At 42.1% G+C, this 20,085-nt stretch overlaps 1 protein-coding gene across 1 annotated transcript in view; it reads right to left on the bottom strand.

Moving 5' to 3' along the window:
* Nucleotides 1-20,085, bottom strand: part of acsf2 (acyl-CoA synthetase family member 2) — a 527,858-nt gene that overhangs the window by 507,270 nt on the left and 503 nt on the right.

Below are 20,085 nucleotides of genomic sequence, written 5' to 3'. Positions count from 1 at the left end.
AATAAAGATATCTTCAATGGAAAAGAAAATTAATGAAATTACCTGGGAACTATCTAAAACGAACAAAAGAATGGTTGATTTAGATAGTAGTGGGCGTCGGAGGAATCTGCGTATTCTGGGACTGCCTGAAAATACTGAAGCTGGCGATCTGTTAAAATTCTTTTCAGATATGTTGTATTCACTTTTCAATGAAACCCTCGAAACTAGCCCCTTAATCGACAGAGCCCACAGAATTCCATTCCCTCGCCGTTCAGCCGAATTACGTCCTCGAGCAGTTGTACTTCCTTTGCATTATTACACGACTAAAGAAGATATTATTCGAGAAGCCAGAAAGAAACGGAAATTATTCTTCAATTCAACACAAATTCGTATAGTTGAAGATTATTCACTCGAAATCTTTGCCGAAAGGTAGAAATATCGAGAAGTTATGAGTGAAATGTATAAATTAGATTTAAATCCCTCCCTTCGCTTTCCAGCAAAGCTGATAATTTTTCCTGAAAAATCTCAATCATTGAGGATCTACTCTCCTCAGGAGGGATGGGAGTATATTAAAAATCTTAAAGTTAAGCCTACTGAATAAAATATTAAAGTTACTCCGATTACTCAATAGGCAATTTTGAAGTATCTGCTGCATGAGTTGTTTATGGAGCTTTTGAGTTAAGTACATGTTATACCTTTTCATTCTCTGGTATGGGACGTGGTTGATTTAATTTTTTCTTTATTTTATTAATAATTAGTACATATATAACTGTCTTGTAGGGAACCTTTATAGTATTGTACTTTAGTGGTTCGTGTAGGACCTGTTGTGTATTAACTTTCTTATTTCTTTTATTTGCTTCAATACTTATAGCTTTAGGTCTGTTTTACATATATGCTCATTTACTTTTCTTTTTCAAGAGAAAGAATATTGTTTATAACATTATTTGCCCGGATTTATTCCTTCTTTTGAATATATGTTTAAGCTACTTTAGCTGATTCTAAGATGGCCGTTGTTGATTATGTTTTTATTAATGTTAGACATAACATTATAGTAGTTGAATTCTGTTTGTACCTTTTGTTATGGCTATTTTCCGTGGGATTTTTGCTTTTTTTTATTATACGGAGCTGCAAGATGGAGAACGGGGTCAAGGTGATTAGTTAGCATGGGACCAGCCTATCGGTTCCTTTATTTCATTCTATTGGGTGGCAGGAGGGGGGAGGGGTGTGGTGAACTACAGATACCTGTCTGGACACGTCCCTCTGCTGACTGCTCCTGTGGCTCGTCCCACAGGCCCCTGTATAAAGGCGGTTGGAGGCACTGCTCCTCCCTCAGTCTCCGAGATGCCGTGCTCCATTTTGGTGCTAATAAAAGCCTATCGTTCGTCTCCCGTCTCCGAGAGTTATTGATGGTGCATCAAGGGGTCTATTAGAGTAGGTTCTTTTCTTGATTGGGCAGTTCTTTTGATGGATTTCTCTTTCGTAAATGCGTCACTCCTTCTGGTTGTATCCGCGCCTTTTGGTTTAATCTGTACTTGCGTAACATTTCTTTTATACAATATTAAACTCAATTTTAAACATGGATGTTAATAAAATCAATATAATATCTTGGAATTGGAACGGTGTCAATCATCCCATTAAGCATAAAAAGATTTTTAAGAAATTAAAAACACTTAATGCTGATATTATTTTTGCGCAAAAAAATCATATACGAAAACAGGATGAGGATAGATTTTTTCGCTTTTGGAAAGGACCTCAGTTTCACTCACTGTCAGATAGTAAAACAAGAGGTGTTTCTATATTTCTTAGTCCCAAAACCCCTTCTGTACTCCTTAATACTACTACTGATTTGATTAGAAGATATTTAATTGTTACTGGTTTATTATGCGAGCAAAAGGTAGCTCTGGTGTGTGTATACGGACCTAATGTAGATAATTCTGATTTTTTTAAGAAACTTTTTTCAGAGTTACCGAATCTCAATGAATATAAGCTGATCATGGGTGATGACTTTAATTGTTGTTTAAATCCGGTGATTGACGGGTCATCAACCAATCCGTCGCTTCCTAATAAAACGGCAGCTTGTTTTAACTCTTTATTATTAGAATATGACCTGGTCGATATTTGGAGATATAAACACCCCAATGATAAAAATTTCTCTTTTTTTTCACACATCCATCACAAATATTCCCGAATTGATTACTTTTTTTTAGATACACGTCTGTTAAACTCCGTTGTTGAATGTGCGTATGACATCATTGCGCTCTCAGATCACGCGCCTTTAAAGTTAACCCTTAAGCTCCCGGATAGAGTTTTGAAAATCTCACAGTGGAGATTGAACCCCGTTTTGTTACAGGATCCAGCTTTTGTTAATTTTATTAAGGAGCAAATTTCTATATTTTTTGAATTTAATACAACTGAAGGAATGTCAAATCTAGTTATATGGGACACCTTAAAATCTTTTCTTAGGGGACAGATAATCTCATATTCAGCAGCCTTGAGAAAGAAAACTAAAGCGGAACTGTCAGTGCTTATTAATAAAATTAAACAGATAGATAAAGCGTATTCAGTTAAACCTACTGAAGACCTATATAAAGAAAGGGTTGAACTTCAATCACAGTATGATTTACTTCTGACTTTTCCCATTGAACAGCAAATGTTTAAATCTAAAAGTTTATTTTATATACATGGGGAAAAATCTGCTAAACTTTTAGTGGGTCAGTTAAAGGCTGGGATGGTCAGAAGACAGATCTTAAAAATTCGCCGACCAGATAGAACAGAAACTTTAGATCCTTATGAAATTAATAAGATATTTATGGACTTTTATTCTAATCTTTATAAATCTGAATTCTCTGATAGTAATATCACTATGAATAGATTTTTGCAAAGATTAAACATACCTCAAATTTCGATTCAAGATGCTGCTATGTTAGATGCACCTATTAAACAAGAAGAGATAGCCAAGGCTATCTCCTCTATGCAATTAGGTAAAGCTCCGGGACCTGATGGTTATACGGTAGAATTTTACAAGACCTTTCATGAAATGCTTATACCACATCTTCATCAAACGTCTACCGACTCTACATCCTCTGGGAACCTTCCTAAAACTTTTTATGAAGCACTAATTCCATTGATTCCAAAAAAAGGAAAAGACCCACTGGAATGTGTATCCTATAGACCTATTTCTTTACTGAATGTAGATTTTAAAATTCACTCTAAGATTCTAGCAAATAGGCTTGAGACTATCTTGCCTAATGTTATCTCAAATGATCAAACAGGATTTATTAAAAATAGGTATTCACATTTTAATATTCAAAGATGATCAAATATCATTTATTCTCCCTCAGCCAAAGAATCGGAATGTATTGTACCTCTGGATGCAGAGAAAGCCTTTGACAGGGTGGAGTGGCCTTATCTATTTCAGGTTTTGAAGAGGTTTAATTTTGGTCCAGGATTTATCTCCTGGATTAAATTGATTTATCATGCCTTTCTCACTAATAACCAAAAGTCTCCTTACTTTAGATTATATAGAGGTACCCGTCAGGGCTGTCCCCTTAGCCCTTTATTATTTAATTTGGTTTTAGAACCACTTGCTATTGCTCTTAGGGATTCTAATTCTGTGCAGGGTGTTAGGAGAGGGGATAAATTACATAAGGTTTCGTTATACGCGGATGATTTATTAGTTTACATTTCAAATCCTAAGAAATCTATTCCTTCTATGTTATCTATATTTATGGAATTTAGTACTTTCTCTGGATATAAACTTAATTTACATAAAAGTGAATTATTTCCTATTAATGATTATTCTGATTATTATGATCAAATACCTTTTAATATTGCCAAAAACCATTTTACTTACCTTGGTATCAAAATTAAAAAAATTTTTAAAGACCTATATAGGTATAATTTTTTCCTAGGTATAATATACTATAATAGGTATAATATACTCAACAGGCGCTTTCTAAATGGTCACCTATGTCGATGTCATTGATAGGTCAAATAAATGCTATAAAAATGTTTATCCTACTGAAATTTTTATATATATTTCAAGCAGTTCCCTCTTTTGTTCTAAAAACATTTTTGATAAAATAGATTCTTTGATTTTATCTTATGTTTGGAATAATAAAAGCTCTAGAGTGAATAAACTTTTATTGCAAGAATCAAAAAAAGATGGAGGACTGAGGACTGGCTTTACCAAACTTTAGATTTTATTATTGGGCAATTAATATTTGTTATATTACTTTTTGGATTTATGATATAGACGACCAAGATCGCCCTTCATGGTTACAGCTGGAGGAAAATTCAGTAGTGGGGTTTTCATTAGCTTCTTTATTAGGAGCTCCTCTTCCGTTTTCGTTCTCCAGAACAGGTAGACAAGCTCTTTACCCTATTGTTAAGTGTAACGTTCTCGCTCGGGTGTGACAGAACCCGAATTAAACACCGAGGTAAACCGTAGTCAATGAAAACAAGGTCGCAGTAAGATTAACCATTTACTGTTCACTCTTCACATTAACGTATGGTGAAAAAGCGTTGCTTTCACTGTGTTTCTGGTGCATAGAAAACAACCTTACTTGCGCTGAACTGGCACATGTGAGCGGCCCCCACCCTTGCGTTTATCCCAAACCGGTATTTTCCCACAAGACGCGGCGAAACCGGATGTGACGTCATCGCAGCCGCGATATATTACAGACAAATGAATTTACTTAAACAATCCTAATTTTAACTAAAAAGTGCTAACAAACAAATTACTAAGCCAAAATATTATAAACTAAATAACTGCCATAAAGGCAGCACACTCCCCGCTTGACCTTCGTAAGGTCACAATGAACATAATACAAAACTTCAGTCTCTAAATCAGTCATTAGGTAGAAGTAGAATGACTTATGTAACTGGCCTTTGGTAAATTTTCACATCGCCTTGGTCGGTAGTTTGCAACTCGACTTTCCTGACATGTCCATCCCGACTAGGGAATGTGGCAGTGATTCTGGCCATTGGCCAGCAGTTGCGGGCGATTTGCTTGTCCCTGAGCAGGACTAAATCTCCAACTTGAAGGTTCCTGCGGGGTTCTGTCCACTTTTGTCTGGGTTGCAACAAAGGTAGATATTCATGTCTCCAACAAGGCCAGAACCGATTTGCCAGAGCCTGGACCTGTCTCCATTGCTTTGTGTACAAATCCTTATCAGAGAAGTCCTCTGGTGGAGGGGGAGCTCCTGCCTTCTGCGTAAGGAGCATTGATGGCGAGAGTATGAAGGGGTTTTCCGGGTCAGAAGACACGGGTAGGAGTGGTCGTGCATTTATAATGGCTGTGACCTCTGCCATTAGTGTGCACAGTACCTCGTGGGTCAATCGGGTGCGTTGCTGCATCTCAGGTTTCCTTTTCAGGGTTTTTTGCAAGGACGTGAACCGCTTGACTGCCTGCTCTTTGTTGTTTGGCAAGCACTGGCGTGGTTCTCTGAAAGGTAGTGGGGCGACCCCATTATTTGCTTCATCTCTGAAGACCTTGGTGTCCTCTGTTTTTAAGATGATGGCGTCTTGAGCCGATGGAGCAAGTTTATTATCATGCTCCGTTTGAGCGATGACTGACTGACCCAGCGTCTCGTCAGTTACTTTGCGCTTGTTAAAGCCTTGTTGTGCTTCCTGGATGCACATGGAACTTGTGCGGGGTTGAAGAATCGAATGGCGGCTACTCTCTAGCACATTGGTCTTGAGTGTGTTAACCGTTGATTTGTGTTCATTGCCAGGGCACACCTCTCCTATCACCACCCAGCCCAGATCCAGGCAAAGGGGGCGTCGTGTGGTCCATTGACCTGCTGCCTAACCTTGTGCACCCGGAGAACATCTCTTCCTAATAGCAGGAGTATTTCTGCTTCTGGATCCAGTTCTGGGATGTGTTTGGCAATGTGGTGGAGATGTGGCTGGTGTAGCACCGCACTTGGCGTCGGGATCTCAGTGCGGTTATTCACAATTTCATCGTACTCTAAGAGTGGAGGGAGACAGATGACAACTTTACCATCCAGGGACTCGATCTGGAAGCCTCCAGCCTTCCTTCCGTAAGTTTTCATGTTGCCTGAGCAAGTTCTAAGGTAGTATGGGAACTGCTCATTCTCAATGTTGAACAAGTTAAAGAACTCTGGACTGACTAGTGAGCGATTGCTCTGATCGTCCAGAATTACGTAGGCTTTGATGGCCTTGTCTTTGGCTCCCTTAGGGTACACCTTAGTGAGGCAGATCTTTGAACAAGAACGGCTTGACTGAGCTTGACCGCAAACTTCTGTGCAGCTCGAGCTGACAACAGTTGTCCTGGAGTGAGCTTCTCCCTCCCCGCCATCCTGTTGTGGGGGTGAAGGAGCATTGTCGGTTCGCGGTAACGGGCCGGGATGCATGGCCCCATCGTGATTAGTGCTATTACATTCTGGGCACTTCACAGAGATCGTACACTCTCTAGCAAAGTGAGAGGTCGAGGAACAGCATTTAAAACATATTTTTTTCTCCTTGAGAAGGGCCATCCTCTCTTCAAGGGGTTTTTCCCTAAACGTTCTGCATCGTTTGAGGGGGTGGGGTTTGTTATGCAATGGACAATTCTTGCTAGGGTCGTTGTTAGTTGTAAAGACTTCAGTCTTAAGCACTGAGACTGGTTTAATAATGTTGAAATTATTCGGAGAGGATTTATCTGGCTTGGTGTAAATTGTACTGCTTCCTGGACCTATAAGGCTAGGATCATTTCACTTCTTCGCCTCCTTGCACACAAACCTAGTGAAATACTCGAAGGGAGGAAATTGACCTCTGTGTTCATCCTTGTACTCTGAGGCAATGGACAACCACCTGTCCTGCAGCCCAAATGGAAGTTTGTCCACGATTTGTCTAATCCCAGTTGGAGTGTCTAGGTATACTAGACCAGCTGAGTAGCCATCTTCTTTGGCACCTTGAATCTCCATGAGTAAATCTCGGAGTTCTCTTAGCTTAGTGTGGTCCTTGGCTGACACCTTAGGAAAATTTCCCAAACGTTGGCATAGCGCTGCTTCAATAATTTCGGGGGTTCCATAGCCCTCCTGAAGTCTCTCCCATGCTTTCTTCAATGCTAGCTCGGGTTTGTTGATGTACACTGAACGTATGCGTCTCACCTGTTCGCATGATTCTTTTCCCAGCCATTTCGCCTTAAGATCCAACTCCTGGGTTGCTCTGAGCTGGACTCCGTCGATAGCGTTGGTGAATGTGGAGTGCCATGCACGGTAATTTTCAGGTTTATCGTCGAACTGGTATAGTCCTGAAGTGACGAGATCCCATTGTGCTAAATATCGTGCTACGGGTTTGTCTGCAAGTGGCATGCGGGCTGGGGAAACATGTCGGCGGGTATACGACTGAGGGCGTACATCTGTTATGGAATTTGCTGTTCTGAATTCGGTCTTTGCCTCTCTTCTCCCCAAATCTGGTAAGTTTGGTGTCCAGAAGTACTTGTCGTGAGCCCTTTCACTCTTGGGTTCGTCGCGGAGTTGCACGCGTAAATTGATTTCCGCGGATGGATGTGATGCGGTCGGGCCTCTCTGAGACTCTTCGTGAAGTGGGACATTATCAAATGAGTGTGGAGCGGAAGAACGAGTCTTCCAGTTTATTTGAGATTGGACATAGTCGCCTGTGCGTTCCAACCTGATTTTTCCTGAAGTAGATTTTCCGTCAACCGGATCATGCATTTCTTCAGCATTTTCTATTAACTCTGCTTCCACCCTGGCAGCTTCTGCTTCTCATTCTAGCTTCAGCACTTCTAACTCTGCCTCTATCCTTGCTCTTTCCAACTGGGTTTTGGCTTCTCTGGTAGCCGCTTCCATTTTTATTTCTACTTCTTGTTTGGCAAAGCGCGCTCGCACCTTGGCGACTTCTGCTTTAGCTCTTGCTTGGGTGGCCTTACTTGATACCCTACTGCCCCTGTTGCTGGATGGCAACGACTTGATGCTGGACCGAGTTGTCATTGCTGCACTTGAAACACCTGATAATGCCGCTTTTTCACTGTAACGTTCTCGCTCGGGTGTGACGGAACCTGAACTAAACACCGAGGTAAACCGTAGTCAATGAAAACAAGGTCGCAGTAAGATTAACCATTTACTGTTCACTCTTCGCATTAACGTATGGTGAAAAAGCGTAGAAAACAACCTTACTTGCGCTGAACTGGCACATGTGAGCGCCCCCCACCCTTGCGTTTATCCCAAACTGGTATTTTCCCACAAGACGCGGCGAAACCGGATGTGACGTCATCGCAGCCGCGATATATTACAGACAAATGAATTTACTTAAACAATCCTAACTTTAACTAAAAAATGCTAACAAACGAATTACTAAGCGAAAATATTATAAACTAAATAACTGCCATAAAGGCAGCACATTAAGCATACTTTAAAAATTTGGTTTCAATTTCGTAGATTTTTTGAATTAAATGATTTTTTACTTTCTAGTAATATTTATTCTAAGTTCTTTTTTAAACTATCAACTTTGGATAAGGCTTTTTTTAACATGGAAAATTAAGGGAATTAAAACTTTTTTAGATTTGTTCTTACAAGACTGTTTAATGTCTTTTTCACAGTTAATGGATAAATATGATATCTCTAATACACATTTTTTCAGGTATTTACAGGTTAGGAATTTCTTACGTGATTTTTTACCGAATTACCCCTTGGCCTGCTCTTCAAATTTGGCTTATGTTATTTTTCAGTTTAAACCTTTTCAAAAACGATTAATAGCTATCATTTATAAACAGTTAATGAATGCTCGCATGTCGCCTAATGATAGGGTTCAACGCATCTGGGAAGTAGAACTTCAACATTCACTCTCAGATAATCAATGGAGTAAAATTTATTACTTAGTCAATAATTCATCTATCTGCGCACGCCATATCTTAATTCAGTTTAAGATAGTACATAGATATGTCCAAAGATAAATTGGCGCATATTTTTCCAAATATAAGCCCTATTTGTGACAGATGTAACACAGAAATGGCTACTCTAACTCATATGTTTTGGTCATGTGTAAGTTTAAATAATTTTTGGAGGGATGTGTTTGGAATATTATCTAAAGTTATAGATATGGATGTTCAACCTAATCCACTTACAGCAATTTTTGGGATTATTCCAGAAGAAGCAAGCAAAGTGTCTACCTCCGCCCAACATGTGATAGCTTTTTCAACTTTACTGGCTAGGAGAGCTATTTTGCTACACTGGAAAGAACCTAACTCACCCACTGTTTTCTATTGGCTCTCCTCCAGTATGTCATGTCTAAGCTTGGAGAAAATTAGAAGCCGGACATTTGATACATCCTTTAATTTTGAACAAGTCTGGTGACCTTTTATTCAATATTTTCACATGATTTAATTTTTTTTTTATTCTCTTCGGGGAAAATCCTTATCCATGAAGGTTCGGAGATGACTGGAAGGATGTGGTTTTTTTTCTCTCTCTCTGTTTTTTCTAATTTTATCCTCAATTGGACTCCCCAATCTTTCTTTTTCTTTCCTTTTTTTTTCTCTTTTTTTTTGTTTTTTGTTTCAGTTTAGTTAGTGGGTTTTTTTCCCTTATTAATAAAATTTCCTATCTTTTTTTCTTATGATTGTTATGAGGAGTTGTAGTTTTTTTGACTATTGTATATTTAACAGCATAATATTTTACTTATTTGATTTTGATAATATATACTTTTTGTTTTTACTATTGCTGTTTATATGCCTTTTATATTATCTACTTGTTAAACTCCTCTTCCGATTTGTATATTCTTTATTTGGAAATCAATAAAAAGATTGAAAAATGAAAATAAAGGCCCTTCACTCTGTTCAGATATCCATGCTATATCCACAGTGACAGAGGGTCCTCGTTTATGAGTGACGAGCTGCACCAATACTAGTGGTATTCCAACTAGTAGGACCACGAGCTATAATCCCCGGGGAAATGGACAGGTGGAGAGGGAGAATGCCACGGTGTGGAAGGCCACACTTTTAGCCCTTAAGTCAAAGGCACTGCCGGCCTCTCTCTGGCAGGAGGTCCTCCCCGAGGCACTCCACTCCATCCGCTCCCTGTTATGTACGTCCACCAATGCCACCCCTCATGAGCGACTCTTTTCTTTTCCCAGGAAGTCTGCCACTGGGACCATCCTACCGGCTTGGCTGACATCCCCAGGGCCAGTGCTGCTCTGGAAACATGCGAGAAGCAATAAATACTCCCCGATGGTCGAGAGGGTTCATCTACTTCATGCGAACCCCCAGTATGCCTACGTGGTCTTACCTGATGGGCGGGAGGACACGGTCTCCATCCGCGACCTGGTGCCCGCAGGAGCAGCAGACCCCTACCCTGAACACTCCATGGTGACTATGAACCCAGTACCCACCGATATATACACCCACGAGACACCATGCACTCCAAGCCCTACACAGCCCGTACCGGGCGTGACGCACACGCATGAGGGATTACTGATGCCTAACGGGCTGGCACCTCAAGTCAGGCCGAAGCCAGCACAACCACCGTCACCGGTGCTACGTAGATCGCAGCGACAGACTTGACCGCCTGATAGACTTGACCTGTAAATATACTTGTTTTAAATATTGTCAGTCACTTCACCCCGTGGGACTCTCTTTTTAAAAAGGAGGGGTGAATGTGGTAAACCATGTATATCTGTCTGGACACGCCCCTCTGCTGACTGCTCCTGTGGCTCCTCCCACAGACCCCTGGATAAAGGTGACTCCTCCCACAGTCATCCAGCATGGACGTGCTCCGTTTTACTGATAATAAAAGCCTTTCAGTATTTACTCTACTTCCAGTCTTTTGGAGTTATTGATAGTGTGTCAGGGTCTTAGTTGTAGCCAGCAGGGTGAGTATCAGTGCATTAAGGACACAGAATCAAAAAGGATAGCAAATACAGCACTCAAAAGTGTTATATCTCAATGCATGGAGTATGAGAAATGTGGTGGATGACCTTGTTGCAATATTACAGATTACCAGGTATGATGTTGTGGCCATCACTGAATCGTGGCTGAAGGATGGTTGTAGTTGGGAGCTGAATGCCCAAGGTTACACGTTATATCGGAGGGAGAGGAAGGTAGGCAGAGGGGGTGATATGGCTCTGCTGGTAATGAATGGCATCAAATCAGTAGAAAGATGTGACATTGAATCAGAAGATGTTGAATCCTTGTGGGTCAAGTTAAGAAACTGCAAGGGTAAAAGGACATTGATGGCAGTTATATACAGGCCTCCCAACAGTGACTGGGAGGTGGGCCACAGGTTACAACAGGAAATAGAAAAGGCAAGTCAAAAGGGCAATGTATGGTAGTCATGGGAGATTTTAACATGCAGGTCGATTGAGAAAATCAGGTTGGTAATGGATCTCGAGAGAGTGAGTTTGTTGAATGCCCAATAAATGGCTTTTTAGAGTGGTTTGAAATTTGAGTCTACTAGTGGATCAGCTATACTGGATTGGGTGTTGTGTAATGAACTGGAGGCAATTAAGGAGTTTAAGGTAAAGGAACCCTTAGGAACCAGTGATCACAATATGATTGTGTTCAACTTGAAATTTGTTAGGGAGAAAGTAAAGCTTGACGTAGCAGCATTTCAATGGAATAAGGGAAATTCCAGTGGTATGAGAGAGGAGTTGGCCAAAGTACATTGGAAGGAGCTGCTGGCAGAGATGTCAGCAGAGCAGCAATGGTGTGAGTTTCTGGGGAAAATGAGGAAGGTGCAGGACAGATGTATTCCAAAACTGAAGAAATACTCAAATGGTAAAATAGTACAACTGTGGCTGACAAGGGAAGTCAAAACTATTGTAAAAGCAAAACAAAGGGTAATCAACATAGCAAAAATTAGCAGGAAGTTAGAGGATTTGGAAAATTTTTAAAACCTACAGAGAGCAACTAAAATATCATTAGAAGGGAAAAGATGAAATATGAAAGCAAGCTAGCAAATAATATCAAAGTGGATTGTAAAAGTTTTTTTCAAGTTAAAAATAAAAGAGAAATGAGAGTGGACATAGAACTGCTAGAAAATGAGGCAGTAGAAATAATAATGGAGGACAAAGAGATGGCTGATGAACTAAATGAGTATTTTGCATCAGTCTTCACTGTGGAAGACACGAGCAGTGTGCCAGATGTTGTAGTGTGTGAAGGAAGAGAAGTGGGTGCAGTTACTGTTACAAGAGAGAAGGTGCTCAAAAAGCTGAAAGACCTAAAGGTACATTAGTCACCCGAAGCAGAGGATCTGCACGCTAGGGTTCTGAAAGAGATAGTGTTACAGGTTGTGGTGGCATTAGAAATGATCTTTCAAAAACAATTGGACTCTGGGATGGTGCCAGAGGACTGGAAAATTGCAAATGTCACTCCACTCTTTAAAAAGGAAGGAAGGCAGCAGAAAGGAAATCAGACTGATTAGCCTGACCTCAGTTGTTGGGAAGATGTTGGAGTCAGTTGTTAAGGATGAGGTGATAGAGTACTTGGTGACACAGGACAAGATAGGAGAAAGTCTATCTTCCGCTCGCTGGAAAAATGGAGACACCTTTCTCCCTTATTAGGGAGAGAGAGAACCTGTGGTATGTCAAATACCGGGTGAAACGCCAAGACTTTTGAGTACTGTAACCCCACGTCTTTGCTGTTGCTTTGCTCATGTTTGAGTGCTCGGTGGCAGGTGAAGATGCTTTTTTACAGGTGAGGGGAGGGGGGGATTGTTGCTTGTTGCCGCTTACACGCAGCAGGGGGAGCTGGGAGGGACTTTGGGGTTCTAACAGTTAACTGTCATTCATTCTTTGGGGCACTCCTCTGTTTTCATGGATGGTTGCAACAAAAAAGCATTTCAGGATGAATATTGTATACATTTTGCAGACATTAAATTGTACATTTGAAACCTTTGAAAGTCAGCATGGTTTCCTTCAGGGAAAGTCTTGCCTGATGAACCTGTTGGAATTCTTTGAGGAGATTACAAGTAGGACAGATAAAGGAGATGCAGTGGATGTTGTATATTTAGACTTTGAGAAGTCCTTTGACAAGATGCCACACATGAGGCTGCTTATCAAGTTAAGAGCCCATGGTATTACAGGGAAGTTATTAACATGGTTAGAGCATTGGCTGATTGGTAGGAGGCAGTGAGTGGGAATGAAAGGATCCTTTTCTGGTTGGCTGCCAGTGACTCATGGTGTTCCACAGGGATCGGTGTAGGGACCACTTCTTTTTATGCTGTATATAAATGATTTAGATGATGGAATAGATGGCTTTGTTGCCAAGTTTGCAGATGCTATGAAGTTAGGTGGAGATGCAGGTAGTGTTGAGGAAAAAGGCAGGATGTAGAAGGACTTAGACAGATTAGGAGAATGGGCAAGAGAGTGGCAAATGAAATACAATGTTAGAAAATGTATGGCCATGCACTTTGGTAGTAGAAATAAATGTGCGGACTATTTTCTAAATGGGGAGTACATCCAGGAATCTGAGATACAGAGGGACTTGGGAGTCCTTGTGCAGAACACCTGAAAGGTTAACTTGCAGGCTGAGTCGGTGGTGAGGAAGGCAAATGTTACGGTAGCATTCATTTCAAGAGGTCTAGAATACAAGAGCAAGGATATGATGCCAAAGGGTGGTGAATTTGTTGCCAGGTGCAGCTGTGGAGGCCAGATTGTTGGGTGTATTTAAGACAGAGATTGATAGGTTCTTGATGGGACGTGGCATTAAAGGTTACAGGGAGAAGGCCAGGAACTGGGGTTGAGAAGGAGAATAAAAAGGATCAGCCATGATTGAATGACGGAGCAGACTCGATGGGCCAAATGGCCTAATTCTGCTCCTATGTCTTATGCTGTTATGGCACTTGGTGATCTGAAGAGCCTATTTCCAAACTATCCTGTCCACTATTGTCTTTCTGAAAAAAAAAATCTGTTTACAACCGCCGTTTTCTGTCCTTAAACCTGCTTCCATTGCTGTAGCCCACTTTACTTCACAAGCTTCATTTTTCTAATGAGTCAAATGCCTTCTGAAAGTCCATGCATTCCCTCTATTGGCTTTTCCTGTTAACTTATCAGGAAATTCAATCAAGGATGAAGGCAAGAGATACTGCAGATGGTGAAATCCGGAAGGAAAAATCATCAATTCCTCATTCCCAAGCCACCCTCCCCCACCCAAACCAACCAAGCTGTTCCACCTACTGACCTCTTCCAGCAGCTTGTTTACTGCTCCAGGTTTTAGCATCTGTGGACTAGAAACTAGACCAGACTACTTTTCTGTCTTATTTCCTCACAATGAGGGCTTGTGGTTACCTTCCTAATTACTTGTTTTGTCTCTGTGTTGAAATACTACTGCTGCACAGTACGTCTCAATTTGCATTTCATCTGATCCTCTATCAAACTATGCCAGAAATCTCTCTAACCATCACTTATTCTTATAATAGCTTTACCTGCTAATCTGTAGCTTCAGTGAACAGACTGCAGGTGCTGGAGTAAAGGACAAAGCACAGAATGATGAAACACCTCAGTATTTATGCAGACAGTAAGAGAAAACCAACGTTTTGGGTCAAGACCCTGTATCAGAACAGAGGGGAAGGAGAAAAGATGACTATATGGAGCAGTTTGAGGGAGATGTTGGACAGAGGCTGGTAGGTGAGGGGGTGGGAAAACATTGGGGCAGGTTGGTTCTCTGAAACTGAAAGTTTATACCACTGAGTTGTGGGCTGCTCCAGTGGAACGTGAGGGGTTGAGAGGTGAGACTGCTTGGTGTGCAAGTGAGCGAAGTCAAAATTATAGGAAACTGCTTGGTTTCCCTCCAACTACAACTGGTTTTCCAAATTTAGTATGTTCTAGACTGCCACTGGTGAGTGGCCTTCCACAGGGCCCACTGCAGACCAGCAGCGACCCGTCCTTCACATACCTGGCATAGGGCACAGGGCCACCTAACAAGCACGACATCTCAAACACTCGTCAGTATGAGAGTATACTAATCAATGGTCAGTAGCTTATCAGATTGATCAGGTTTTAAGTTCATGTAAGGGTCAGCCAACATTAAATCATTTTGTTAACTACAAAGATTTATTACATATTAGTCTTTCAACAGAATTTCCTTCTTTCACCTTTATTCTGGATGACATGAAGACAGGTCACCAGAATAAACTCATCTCCATCAGACACCCTACTAGCTCAAGGACAGTTTGTATCCTGCTGTTATACAACTAGTAAATGGACATCTTATACAGTAAAATGGAATTTTAACCTCACCATCTACCTCATTATAGCCTTGCACCTTGTCTACCTGTAATCCACTTTCCTTTTATATGTGGCAATCTATTCTGTATGTTATTATTGTTATCTCCTTGTATACATTAATGTACAGATGTGATGAAATAGCTTACAGGGATGGCAAGCAAAACAGCTTTTTCAATGTTTTCAATATGGGAGACAATAATAATCCTTTGGTTGTTGCAACCCCTTTGTTCTGAGTGTCGTCTCCGCCTGTTTGTTGAGCTTGATTCACCTGTTTATCTTGATTGTTCTGGTTTTTGCTACTCAATAGATATCACAGTGCACACAGAACTTAGTCTGCTGCTCACTGGATGTTTTATTATTTCTTGTACCATTCTCTATGAATTCCAGTGACTGTTGTATGGATATTTTCTTAAAAACTCAGTAGTTACTGAGATACTCTAACCACCCTGTCTGGCACACACTATCAGTCCATGGTTTAAGGCAATAAAATCACATTCCTTCCCCATTCTGATGTTTGGTCTGAATAACAACTGAAACCCTTGACCACGTCTGCACACCTTTATGCATTGAGTTGCAGTCACGTGATTGGCATTTGGATGAACAAGGTGGTGTACGGACGTATCTAACATGGCCACTGGGTTTATGTGCACCTATTCTGAACACCCACAAGACACCAGATTATGTTTAACCTTCACCCTGAACAACCAATTCTTAATAAGTTTCTTCCTCTAACATGTCGGTAATTACATACTTGCTCTGTACTTGTTCTGAGAAAACAGCTGCAGAAATTAATCTAGCAGAAAGGGAGTTACCATTTTCACACGAGAAGACTCCTTGGCTCCAACCTCAGTCTGACCTCATTGCCGTGTACTCTTCCCCCTCCCCGCAGGTACACTGTCCCTTCCAATTACTGGGCACACACCCTTCCAATGTCTCGCTTGAGAAATTAAAAATTATAAATCTGAAATGGAGAGATAAAATGCTGAAAGGATCTGATTGTACCTGTGGGGACAAAAGCTGTTGTGGGCATCGTGGAGGTGGGGGGGGGGTGTGGGAGACAGGAAGCGGGTGAGTGAGAGAACAAGTGGGGGTGGGGGGATTGTGTTGGGGAGAGCATGCGCATGGGTGTGTGTGGGGGGGGAGAGAGGGCAAAAGGATGGGGAGAGGGCAGAAGGGTGCGGGGAGGGGACAGATGGGTGCGGGGGAGAGAAGGGTGTGGGGGGGAGAGAGTTGGGGGGGGTCTATCACACCCATAATGTTATATCTTGTAGTTCAGGCCATTAAGTTTCCATCTTCAATGGAAGGACCAAACATGCACAATTTGGGCTGTGACCCTGAAAATATCAGTAAGAACCCTGAAGCTGAAGTGAAGCCACTGCTAGGGCTTCAGTGCTTTGTGTTGCTGGGGTTATGGTGCCGTGCCAAATAACAGCGACTGACATCTGTCATCTGACCCTGTGGGTGATCAGAGTTGCTGTGTTCATTGGGATTTGCATGTTTTCCATAAACACTGTGGCAATGCATCATATTGATTGCCTTGTTTACTAGTTTTATCTGACAGTCATTAAGTACTTCGAACAGTTTAATGAGTGCCTTGATACTTTGACCCTCATCTGTGAGTTATCTTTTTACTGGGTTTTTGGCTTGAAAATAGCTGCATTTCTTTCCACACTAACAGCATTGCACTTTGGTTTATGTATTTCCATTCATTCTATAATGACACAGCAGTTTGTTATTATCATGGAAAAATCCAAAGCATGTCTAATTATTCCTGTCACCCATTCTCTACCAATTCATTCCCCCAGATACTGGGAGTCCACCCATCTGCGCACTAAAACGTGCAGTTTTAACAGTGGTACCTAGAGCCATTGTGTCTCTGAACGGGAGATAAAACAGGCACGGGAAAAGGGTAATGCTATGATAGTCATAGGTGATTCCAATATGCAAGTAGACTGAGAAAATCAGGTTGGTGTTAGATCGGAAGAGTGGAAAGTTATAGAATCCCTATGAGATGGATTTTTAGAGCACACTGGTGGAAAGGCACTCAGTCGAACTGCAGGGAGAATTTGGAAGGTGCAGGATAGATACAGTCCAAAGGTGAAGGATTATTCTAAAGGGAGGATGACACAACCGTGGCTGGCAAGGAAAAGGAAAAAGAGCATACAATAGGGTAAACTTTTTAAAATATACCGTCTTTCTGTTTTTGCACTTTTTAAAATCTATTCAATATAAGTAATTGATTTACTTGTTTATGTATTATTATTTTAATTTTGTTATTTTTTTCTCTGCTGGATTATGTATTGCATTGAACAGCTGCTGCTAAGTTCACAAATTTCACGTCACATGCCAGTGATAATAAACCTGATTCTGATTCTGACAAATTAGTGAGAAGTTAGAAGATTGAGAAGCCTTTAAAAAACTTAAGACTTTTTGTAGTTGCCTTCAAGAGAGAAAAGATGAAATATGAAGGTAAGCTAGCCAGTAATATAAGAGAGGCAAGAGCGGATATTGGGCCACAGGAAAATGATGATGGAGGTATTAATGGGGACAGAGAAAGAGCAAGCAACAATGTGTCGGTCTTCACTGACGTTGCTGTGTGGATCCAGAACTCGCTGGCCCACAGAAGGCAAAGAGTGGTTGTAGACGGGTCATATTCTGCATGGGGGTCGGTGACCAGTGGTGTGCCTCAGGGATCTGTTCTAGGGCCCCTACTTTTCATGGGATGGGTTAGTAAGTTTGCTGATGACACAAAGGTTGGAGGTGTAGTGTTTAGTGTGGAGGGCTGTCAGAGGTTACACTGGGATATTGATAGGATGCAAAACTGGGCTGAGAAGTGACAGATGGAGTTCAACCCAGATAACTGTGAAGTGGTTCATTTTCAGAGTTCAAATATGATGGCAGAATATAGTATTAATGGTAAGACTCTCGGCAGTGTGGAGGATCAGAGGAATCTTGAGGTCCGAGTCCATAGGACGCTCAAAGCAGCTGTGCAGGTTGACTCTGTGGTTAAGAAGGCCTACGGTGCATTGGCCTTCATCAATTGTGGAACTGAATTTATGAGTCGAGAGGTAATGTTGCAGCTATATAGGACCCTGGTCAGACCCCACTTGGAGTACTGTGCTCAGTTCTGGTCGCCTCACTATAGGAAGGATGTGGAAGCCATAGAAAGGATGCAGAATAGATTTACAAGGATGTTGCCTGGATTGGGGAGCATGCCTTATGAGAATAGGTTGAGTGAACTTGGCCTTTTCTCCTTGGAGCGATGGAGGATGAGAGGTGACCTGATAGAGGTGTATAAGATGATGAGAGGCATCGATCATGTGGATAGTCAGAGACTTTTTCCCAGGGCTGAAATGGTTGCCACAAGAGGACACAGGTTTAAGGTGCTGGGGAGTAGGTACAGAGGAGATGTCAGGGGTAAGTTTTTTACTCAGAGAGTGGTGAGTGCGTGGAATGGGTTGCTGGCAACGGTGGTGGAGGTGGATACAATAGGGTATTAGTCACCAACCTTTTGAAGCCCAAGGTCCCCTACCTCGGCCTTACTGAAAGGCAAGATCGATCCCAGATCGATTAGTTACACGCATGCGCACCAGGCAGAAAAGACCGGAAGTAAAACCCCGCAACCCAGAAGTAGAAATAATGTATGTACACCAACCAGGGGTCACCACCCTTTTTTGCACCGCGGACCGGTTTAATATTGACAATATTCTTGCGGACTGGCCGACGGGGTTGGGGGGTGTTGGTGTTAAACACGACCGGAATACAGCGATACTCGAAGCAGGTTCCTTATGTCCAGTCTATTCCGTAATTTAGTTTTCGCGGCTCTTGGCACTTAGCTTCTGTCCCGCTTGCTCACGTTTTTTCCGCTGAAAAAGCTCAACGGGTTTGTCTTTAAGTGCAGGGTGCTTGGACTCAGGGTACTGAAGCAGTTTTGAGGGCTTCATTGCCTCTGGGCCCGAACTCCAGCCTCCTGCCCGCCCGCCGCCAGACGCCTTGGCCAGGTGCAGCTGGTCGTTGGTGGGCTGAGAGGACGAGGTCAGGGCCGGAGGTCCCCGTGCTAGAGCCACGGCAGTCACAGTCTGAAGAGAGCGACCCAGTGAGCGAGGGGTGCATTAGGACATGTGCCCACCCCCTTGTAGGATCTATCGGCCAACAAAAGTTTGTTTCAGTAGATCACAGCGAGGTAGCTGCTCTGATACTTACGGAACCCTGAGCCCGAATTAGGTCGTCTGTGAATATTTTAGCACCGGGTTCCCCACGAACATTCGGTGTGCTAAACAGGTTTGGAGGCGGCACCCATCTGTCCGCACTCCAGGCCAATACCAACGGCACTTCCCGCCAGCCGCCCGCAACCAACCAGTGTTCCCTGGCACGAGGGTGTCACTGCGTTTAGGCAACTGATGACCTCGCGCACATTCAACAGTGGGCATGACAGGGAATGAGGAAAGGTGCAGCTGACTGAAATCGTTTCCTCGCGGCCCGGTGGTTGGGGACCACTCATGAACACTGTGGGAGAGCTACACGCATGCGCACTGGGCAGAAAAAACGGAACTAAAACCCCGCAACCCGGAAACAATCTCTCAACAGTATTCGTGTATTTACTGTTCTTTTTTTTGGGATCTACTGGGAAAGACTCAAAGATCGATCAGTCAATCGCGATCGACGGGTTGGTGACCACTACTATAGTGTCTTTTAAGAGACTTTTAGATAGGTACATTGAGCTTAGTAAATTAGAGGGCTATGGGTAAGCCTAGTAATTCCTAAGGTAGGGACATGTTTGGCACAGCATTGTGGGACAAAGGGCCTGTATTGTGCTGTAGGTTTTCTATGTTTCACTGTGGAAAGCAATGACTGAATGCCAGGAATTCGAGATTATCAGGGGGCAGAAGTGAGTATTTGCTTTTATTGACCAGACCAGTTGGA

The sequence above is a fragment of the Hemitrygon akajei genome, chromosome 22, assembly GCF_048418815.1.
Source record: "Hemitrygon akajei chromosome 22, sHemAka1.3, whole genome shotgun sequence".
Classification (NCBI taxonomy): domain Eukaryota; kingdom Metazoa; phylum Chordata; class Chondrichthyes; order Myliobatiformes; family Dasyatidae; genus Hemitrygon; species Hemitrygon akajei.
The sequence above is the reverse complement of the archived record's forward strand: the minus strand, read 5'-3'. Positions and strand labels throughout refer to the sequence as shown.